The 9,858-nt window shown below is 41.3% G+C and overlaps 1 protein-coding gene across 1 annotated transcript in view; it reads right to left on the bottom strand.

Moving 5' to 3' along the window:
* Positions 1 to 1,154: 1,154 nt before the first annotated feature.
* The window catches only part of NEDD1 (NEDD1 gamma-tubulin ring complex targeting factor), a 158,696-nt gene continuing 149,992 nt past the window's right edge, over positions 1,155 to 9,858 (bottom strand). The window contains exon 15 of the mRNA XM_077111718.1: positions 1,155 to 1,283. The gene's annotated coding sequence lies outside the window, so the exon portion shown is untranslated. The remainder of the gene's footprint in view (positions 1,284 to 9,858) is intronic.

Genomic DNA, 9,858 nt, shown 5'->3' with positions numbered 1-9,858 from the left:
AAAAGAGTTTATAGTTAAAACTTAGGTTTTCTTATGTTTTTTTTTTTAATATGTCACTGTGTTGAAAATGACAACAAAGTGGTCAAATAATATTTGGATGAATGGAGATGAAATAGTGGTCCAGGGGTTTTAAGAACTTGAAACCCCCAAACAGGTCTTATTGCCTTCAGACTCTCCCCTTTCAATCCATCCAGCACAATTTTGGTAGACTAATCTTCTAAAGGATGACTTTGACCTTGTCAATCCCAGGTGAAAAATTGATCATGGCTCTCCATTACTTAATGGATAAAGCTCTAATGCCTTCGCATGACATTCAAGCCCCAGCCTGTAAAGAGTCTTAAGTACTCCCCAACTTCACCTACCTCAACTCCTCACACACCAGGAATCCTTTACTCCAGCCAAACATTTTTATTCGCAACCTCTGGATTAGCCTCTGTGGGTCATATATGTGTCATCTCTTCCACACTTGTGGAAATTCCATCCATTCATTCCTCAAGGCTCAGATTATGCCTCAGCTCTTCATAAAGCCAGTCCAGAATGATTTTTTATCCTTTGAATTATTTTTCATGCACTGTACTATGTTTACATGTTTTTCAGAACACATTTAATTAGATCATAAACTACTGATGAGCAGTCTATATTTTATATTTCATTTGTATTCTGTATGACCTTAGCCTAGCAATAGAACATGGTGATAAGGATCTGTTGATCTGCATTAAGAATTAGATCTGAAGGAAAACCATCATTTGCCCTATTAATGGTCTAATTTTTTATATGGAGCCTCCCCTTCACACATACATACATACTTACTCACACCATGTGCAAACTCCTCCCCCCTGCACATGCACATTCACATATAGACAGATAGTAGAGAGAATAAGAGAAAAGTCACAAATACTCTTCACCAATCATCTACCCCCAGAGTTTGGAATCTTCCTCAAACTTCTGCAGACTTCTATTCACTCAAGTCCTCCAGGTAACACCAATTTGAAATATATTCCAGAATTGTACCACATGCAGACATCCCTAACCAAACGCCACCCCCCAACCCTTCCTGAGCCTCCTACGAAAGGGTCCTATGCTCTGCTCCCCTCTTCATACTTATTCTCAGATGCCTCTGAGAGGTTGCAGTTTGCTCTGTTTCCCACACTTACTCCGTGCTCTTTGCTGATGCTCCTTGGAGACTCCACGCTGCAGAGGCAAAGCAGTTCTGCTTATGCCAAGTCCCCCCTGCTGGGGGTGCCAGCCTCCACCCTTCATACATGCAGACACTCAACTTGACCCTGAGAGAGAAATAATAGTGAATAAGTTATTATCCTTGCCCTCCAGGTGCTTACAGGCTAGTAATACCTACAGAACTAATTAACTTCGAAAGGAAAAAGAGATGGCGTCTTCAGTTGTCTCATTTTTGTTCATATTCAGGTTAAACAAAGGCTTAGTACTCGTGTACCAAGGAGAAGCCACTGCCAAATCAATACATTTTAATTGGAAATGTTTATGAAGCCCAGGAGAGTTTCCGAAATGTATTGATTGCTTCCAAAGGAAATATAAAATTCACAATGACTAAAACCATGCAAATTAATACAATGACAGATTGCTTTGTAAACTATTGCTAAATACATGGAAATAAAGCAATTGACCTTTTAAAAATTAAAAAAAAGCTTTAAATGATCAGTGTACAAGAATTGTTTGTCTTGAGACTAACCAATTTACTTAGGGCCACACATTAATGCACTGCAGTTAATTTAAAGGAGAGTTTATCAACTGTACCATTAGTTTAAGAAAACTTATTTCAACAAAGAAGGTAGCTGAAAGGTTAGATGTGAATTATTATCTCCTTCCTCCCACACTCACAATATATTTGTACAGGTAAAACAATTCTCAATTTGCTCTGAATTTAGACTTTAAAAAGTAGTTGGAAGTGAAAATAGCAATTATCCAAATCCTAAGACTCTTTTTCATTTCGAATCAGAAAATACACTGAAGGGCTGATTTTCCGCAAAATGTCAAGCATGCAAAGACTTAAAAACTTGACCTTACTTTCCCTAGAAAAGAGCCTTCTTTATTTGCATGGTCACTCACTCAAGAAACATTCTTGAGCACCGTCCATATACCCAGTCTTGTTTTAGGTACTAGGAAAGAAAGAGAGAAAGACCTAATACCAGCCATAGGAAATGCACTGTCTAAGGAGAATGGGGTATTTACTTTACTAGCAGTAAGGGCACTAGGAGGTGGGAACCCAAGAGCAAGGCCATGTAAGTCTGCCCTCCAAGGAGGAGACACTTCGACTGAGAACTGCAGAGGGTGACTAAGGCATTGCCAGGCAGTCTATATGGGCAAAGACATTCCACCAGAAGCACTGGCATGGGCCAAGGCCCAAGGACCTACAAGAATAGTGTGGCCAGGTCAGAGGATAGCAGGCAGCTGCACGGGGAGCTCACACTGTTTGGAAGGACTGGAGGAAGGCCGAGTAGACTCAAGGGGACATGAGGCTAGATAAGTAAACAGAAACTAAATAAAAATAATGATTGATCATTGAGTGCTTATCACCTGCCAGGCACAGTAATAGGTGTTTCACATAGATTATTTCATTTGAACCTTGCAACGATCTTATGAGGTAAGAACTATTATTATCCCAACCTCACAAATGAGGAGAGTGAGGGACAGCAAGGTTAAGTTCTAGCTCATACGGCTTTGAAATCAGATATCCTTTCTCTAGAGTTCGCAGGCTTAACCACAGTGCTAGTTTGAAAGCTACCAAATGCAATATACCAGAACCGGAAGGGTTTTTTAAAAAGGGGGATTTAATAAGTTATAAGTTTACAGTTCTAAGCTATAAAAATGTCCAAAGTCAGGCATCCAGGGAAAGATACCTTAATTCAAGGAAAGTTGATGGGTCAGGACAGCTCTGTCAGCTGGGTAGTCATGTGGCTGGCCCCTGCTGGTCCCTTGCTCCTGGGCTCCATTGCTTTCAGCCTCTGTTACTATGGGGGTTCCTCACTTTGCTTCTCCAGGGCTGGCTTTCATCTCTTGGCTTCCCTTGGCTCTCTCCAGGCTCTGGTTTGCGTAACATCTCATGGCCACTTCTTTTGGGCTCCAAGCATCTCCAAATATCCGTGTCTCTGTTCTCCAGGTATTGGCATCTATGTCAGCTCTGCTCTGAAGTTTCTGTTGGATATGTCATTTCTGACTCTCTCCAATATGTTTCCTCTTTTAAAGCTTCCAGTAAACTAATCAAGACCCATATGGAATAGGTGAAGTCACATCTTCATTTAATCAAAAGGTCAAACCCACAATTGGGCATGTCATATCTCCATGGAGATCATCTAATCAAAAGATTCCAACCTACACTGTTGAATCAGGATTCAGGAAACGGCTGCTCCCACAAGATTGGATCAAGACAAAAACATGGCTTTCCTGGCATACAAAATACTTTCAGACCAGCACAACCACCGCCCAATTATGGAGGATCTCATACACCAAACACAGGAGTTGAGAAAGTATCTTTTAGGCAGTGGGAAGTCACGGATGGATATGAGCATAGGAGAGATGTCATTGTGCAATAAAATGATCCTTCTAGTGACATTGAAAAAGATAGCTTTTTCAGTTTTGTTTGATTGTTGTAGAGGGCAGGGGCATTATGGAAGGGAAGGAGACCAGCGATGAAGAGAATGCAATTTTTAGTAAAAGAGAAAGCATGGTCCTGAGATGGACAGCATCAGGGATGATGGAGAAGGGACAGACACAGATCTTTAGGAAGTGGACTAAGAGAAGACTCGGTAATGCTAATGGGTACTGGGAACAGGGCTGGTGAAGGTGGATAAGAAGAAATGAGTTTTAGGAAGGGAACACCTCTATCCCACTCCTGATATTTTGCTTTCATGTGAAAGGACACCAACTAATAAATACCTCCAAGCCTTTCTCTGCCCTTTTACCAGGATTCATCTGTTTTATCTGATGGCGAAATTTGGAAGAGAAACAGGGCCCGTGTAGCCCCTTCCTCTTTCCTCTCTCTTGGGAACTCGTGGCCTATGGGAAGTGCATGCTCTATTCCACAATTCCATGGAGCCAAAAGGCTGGTGGTTTTAGGGAACAAACTCAACCTCTCAACAACTGGTGCACAAACAATGACATCTGAGGATGCACAGATCACAAGCCTTTGGCAGGGCCTGTGGTTTGGGACCATTTGATCTTGGCATGTTGCTGCTCAGACAGTCCACAAGGCCGGCTTACAGTTGTGCCTTAGGAAACCGTTGGGCTTGTACAAGAGGCCGTGTGCAACTTTTCCATTGGCTGATCATCGCAACTTGTGGTGACTCTGCTCACCAGCAGGTGGCTCTCCCTGGAGGCAGAGTGGCCCATCCAGGACACCGTCCAGGACTACGGTGGGCCCATGCCCCACCAACGCGGGGGGAGAGCTTCAGCACAGAGACAGGCCACGAGAGGGTGGGCCGCAGGGGCTGGTGGGGCAGAAAAATATTTGTTCCTTTTAAAACTGCTAAGCAGGGCAGGCCACGGTGACTCCGTGGCAGAGTTCTCACCTGCCAGGCTGGAGACCTGGGTTTGTGTCCCTGTGCCTGCCCATGCGGGGTGGGGCAGGAGGGAGCTGCTAAGCAGTTGAGCTCCATGCACACAGAAGAGCCCCAGGAGGTTCTGGGTTTAAATTATTGGAGCCAATTATAGATAAGCAATACAAAAGGGAAAAAAGAAATAAAGTAGATTTCAAATATATGGGATAAGAAAGGGAAAAATAACTCCAGAAAGATCTAATAACAGAAGCTGCCTCCATTACACATTTTTTATACTTTGTCAGAGGGCAGTAGTTCCTCCAATAGCATGTCAGAGGAAAAAGATGTGTGCTTAGGTGGCCTTTTCCCCCAGGTATGCCAAATTCCCGGTACCAAAATTAGCCAAACTATTGCTGGGATGTTTCACCTAATCACATTTAAAGTCCCAGATTGGGTGTTTCAGACTGGCCTGATGAAGCCAGACGCTTTGTCCTTTTGGCCTCCCACTAGATACCACTGCATCTCTGCTCTAAGCTGAGGCAACTCTGAGTGCAATGTTCTGGGAACTCAATTTTGCCCGAGATAGGAGAGAATGGCCCACTGCTGCCAGATTCTACCAAGACTACAGCTCCTGAAAGCTCCCCACAGCCACCAGAATCAAGAACACCTCTCCCAAAAGATAGCCAACCCAATTACAAAATGGGAAAAAGACTTAAACAGACACCTACCAGAAGAAGAAATAAGGATGGCCAAGAGGCACATGAAGAGATGCTCAATGTCCCTGGCCATTAGAGAAATGCAAATCAAAACCACAATGAGATATCACCTCACACCCACCAGAATGGCCATTATCAACAAAACAGAAAATGACAAGTGCTGGAGAGGATGCGGAGAAAGAGGCACACTTATCCACTGTTGGTGGGAATGTCAAAGGGTGCAACCACTGTGGAAGGCAGTTTGGCGGTTCCTCAAAAAGCTGAATATAGAATTGCCATACGACCCAGCAATACCATTGCTAGGTATCTACTCAGAGGACTTAAGGGCAAAGACACAAACGGACATTTGCACACCAATGTTTATAGCAGCGTTATTTACAATTGCAAAGAGATGGAAACAGCCAAAATCTCCATCAACAGAAGAGTGGCTAAACAAACTGTGGTATATACATACGATGGAATATTATGCAGCTTTAAGACAAGATAAACTTATGAACCATGTAATAACATGGATGGACCTAGAGAATATTATGCTGAGTGAATCCAGCCAAAAACTAAAGGACAAATACTGTATGGTCCCACTGATGTGAACGGACATTCGAGAATAAACTTGAAATATGTCATTGGTAACAGAGTTCAGCAGGAGTTAGAAACAGGGTAAGACAATGGGTAATTGAAGCTGAAGGGATACAGACTGTGCAACAGGACTAGATACAAAAACTCAAAAATGGACAGCACAATAATACCTAATTGTAAAGTAATCATGTTAAAATACTGAATGAAGCTGCATCTGAGCTATAGGGTTTTTTTTGTTTTTGTTTGCTTGTTGGTTTGTTTGTTGTTGTTGTTTTTTACTATTACTACTATTTTTATTTCTTTTCTTTATATTAACATTTTATATCTTTTTCTGTTGTGTTGCTAGTTCCTCTAAACCGATGCAAATGTACTAAGAAACAATGATCATGCATCTATGTGATGATGTTAAGAATTACTGAGTGCATATGTAGAATGGTATGATTTCTAAATGTTGTGTTAATTTCTTTTTTTTTTTCTTTCCGTTAATAAAAAAAATAAAAATAAATAAAAAAAAAAAAAAAAAAAAAAAAAAAAGAACACCTCTCCCAAAGACTGATTAAAATTAAAAATTGTGGCTGGATTATGGAGGTTAATTCTCTTGGACTTTTAACCCACAGAAGCAAGAGAATTTGATTTTAGACTTGAATTCCTCTGGATTTTATTAAATCTTTTGACTATAATTTCTCTCTAGGCATTTAATAGGGGATTGCTATTCAGTTTGGCGGCATCTCTATAGCATTGGGATTTTGTTTTTTTGAAGTATCCTAATGCTGTCATTTAATCTCAAGGCAGGGCACAGGGAATGTGCCATCATCATATGCAATGGAAAAAGAACAAGGGGTGAAGAGTAGCCATCGTGGGGACTGCGTGGCTTTGGAGTTTAATTCAGTTAATGGAACTTGTCTGATCCCCATTAGGACCTTCAGGGAACAAAATCTTCACTGCCCACCTGTGACTCCAAGATGATCCCCAAAGGAGCAATGGTTGTCACAGGAGGGCAGGGCTCATGGACGTGACACTCTGTTCCTTTCTCCCCTGGATGAGACAGCCCCTCCTCAGTTTACCTAATGGTTAAAGCTAAGACGAGAACAAAAGTATGGTAGCTAATAGAAAGGGCACATTCCTCACTCCTGACGACACCCTCTAAGTGCAGGAAGGACCATCTATTGGTTTGACATACCTGGCCTCGTGGTACCCCTTTACTCATTTGGCCTGAATCCCATCCTACACCCACAGTGTCAGCATCTTCTGGGAGTGGGGTCCAGGCAGTTTTCGTTTTTGTTTCAAGCTCTCCAGGTGATTCTATTGTGTTGGCAGAGATGGCCGATGAATGCAGTGATCTCTAAAGGTACCTTTCAACTCTTCAAAACCGAATAAATAAATGGCTGTGATTCTACCAGACATTAAAGGAAGTGGCTTGAAGGCTCTCGGGAGAGCCTGGCTTGCAGTGCTGAGATTGGAATGCAGAGTGTGCAATCAACCTTCTCATCAACAACTCCATGTGCTCCGTGGGTCGGTCCCAAAGCTTGCTCTTAGGCTCCCCCCACCACTGCCCCCACCAGGTCACTGGCATACAATCAATGGTCAGACTGATCTGAACTGTAACTTGAGAGGGAAATAATCAGGAACTATCCAGCTATACCGCAGCCTAATCACAATGACTGATATTTCTGGGGCTGTGCTAATCAAGCCTTCACGTAGACAGCGTCTTACAGTCAGACCTACTCTAGAACATTTCTGCCTCCTTGGCTGGAAGCTTTTATAAACTGAAATTCTCCATTCAGCCTTCCCTCTCACCTTTGTGCAAAATCCCTCCTGATGGTAGCATCTGTTGTCTGCAGCAAACAGAGTTGATTAAGGAATTTAAGTCCTTTCTCATGTTACTCAGGTGGTGAGAGTATGATGGGAAGCAGTGACTCTTCTGATTAAAAAAATGATAATAAAAACTTTGGCTAAACAGTGATTGGAATAATAAAGGTAAAAGATATATTGTCATATAAAATATTAACATTTGCTATATTTTTATCTCTTTCTTCAGTACTAAATACGACCAATAACCATACGTGCCGGTCTCTTAGAGCTATGGAGCAGGTGTGCAGGTAACTGGTTACCAAGCAACGTATCGGCTGGGGATTAGAGCATCCACTTGCATGGGCATAACTCTGAATAATGCAAACCTTGTTAAGTGATACATTTTTCATTATTCTAGTATCACATCAAGTTCCATACCACCTTTTTTTTCCCTTTCCCCTTTAATCTAGGTAACATATTCCTATTAAGAACTCTGAAGAAATCTTACCATTAGATATTTCTTTTTTTATTAGAAACAATGAAAAGAACAGATTCATTATATCTTATCCATCAAACTTGTTATATACCTAAACATCTGTTCAGTTTTTGTTGTCGTCTTTAGAAAGAATAATTATCCAGCAGACCTTATAAGAAATGAGTTCTGATGGAGCAAGTGAACTTTGCTAATGACTTGCATTTATAGCTCCTCAAGGAAAATACTACCTATTCTCATAATCCTGTTTATTCTTTCAAAATGGAAAGGTCTTCCATGGTTATTTTAGATCTTGGAGGGTTTTTGAAAACTAACTCTCAAAAGCTTTTTGATCCTTAATAAATATGATCAAAATATATCTAAAATGTTCATAGCTTCTCCATTCCTGAGTATAGACAATGCCTCTCTTCTTTACCTTTACTTTCCTAATTTAAATGTCAGCCTGCATTAAGAACTCTGAGTAGCAACCAGAAAATTCTTTGTCTGTAGGAAAGAGCTGTGATAACTGTGATGGCATAAGTTTCCCTTTTATGAAAAACAGTTACAGTTAAATGTTTGGAACGGGAGTGGGTGGGCAAAATTGCCTGCAAAAACAAATATTAGTTAAGTATGCAAAACGGGTCCCTGACTGCCCTTTACTCTGGAAACTTTAAACTAGATAGATATATAGATAGATTCTATATCTGCCCCTGTATAGATTCAATAGACTTGCTCAGTTTGTAAAAGGCTCTCTAGAAAAGGTACCTCCACATGGAAATGGTATAGGAAGGGATTTTGATGTAACGGGGGAAAGTAAATACTCACCCTTGATTTTTTTAATTTAGAGAAGTTGCTAGTTTACTGAAAAACTATGCATTGTTAATTCCTTCAGTAAGTAGGGCACATTTGCAATTAATGAAAGAATATTTTTATAATTGTACTGTTAATTATAGTCCATGGTTTGCTTTAGGGGTTGTTTCAGTTTCCTGAGATGCTCAAGCAAATACCATGCAATGGGTCAGGTTAAACAAAGGGAACGTATTTACTCATGAGCTGAGGTTGGGAAAAAGTTCAGGTCAAGGCATCATCAAGACAAGGCTTCCTTCTGAAGACCGGCCCCCTGGGGCTGGCTGCCGGTGACCCTCTCTCCTGGGCTCCTCTGTTACGTGACAAAGCACATGGCGACCCCTCCTGCCCCCTCCGTTCCCTTGAATTTCAGCTTCTGGCTGCTCCTCTGTGGCTTTCTGTTTGTCTGTCTGTCTGAATTTCACTTCGCTCATAAAGGATTTCCAGTCCTGAAGGAACCTCATCAAAAAGTGCTGCTTACAATGGATTCACACCCACAGGAACAGATTAGATTTAAGAAGTTGTTTTTCTGGGGTCCATACAGCTTCAAACCACCAAAGGGTTCACTGTCTGTGCCGTACTAGCCTATGGATTTCTTCCCAAATTTGCATTCTAGTAACATATAGACAGCCTAAAATTTCCCCCTTTAACCAATTTAAATATCTATTTCAGTGCTGTTAATTATGGTCACAATATTGTGCTACCATCACCACAACCTTTCAATCATCCCCAAAAGAAACTCCGTACAAATTAGGCATTGACTTCCTATTCCCTAACCCCAGCCTGGCCCCTGAAAACCTCCATTCTAGTTTCTGACTCAATGAGTTTGTTTATTTTAATTATATCGATGAGATCATATAATTTTCCTTTTGTGGCTGGCTTATGTCACTAACAGCTTGCCTTTGAGGTTCATTGATGTTGCTGCATGTAGCAGACTCCATTCCTTTTT

The sequence above is a fragment of the Tamandua tetradactyla genome, chromosome 7, assembly GCF_023851605.1.
Source record: "Tamandua tetradactyla isolate mTamTet1 chromosome 7, mTamTet1.pri, whole genome shotgun sequence".
Taxonomy (NCBI): Eukaryota; Metazoa; Chordata; class Mammalia; order Pilosa; family Myrmecophagidae; genus Tamandua; species Tamandua tetradactyla.
The sequence above is the reverse complement of the archived record's forward strand: the minus strand, read 5'-3'. Positions and strand labels throughout refer to the sequence as shown.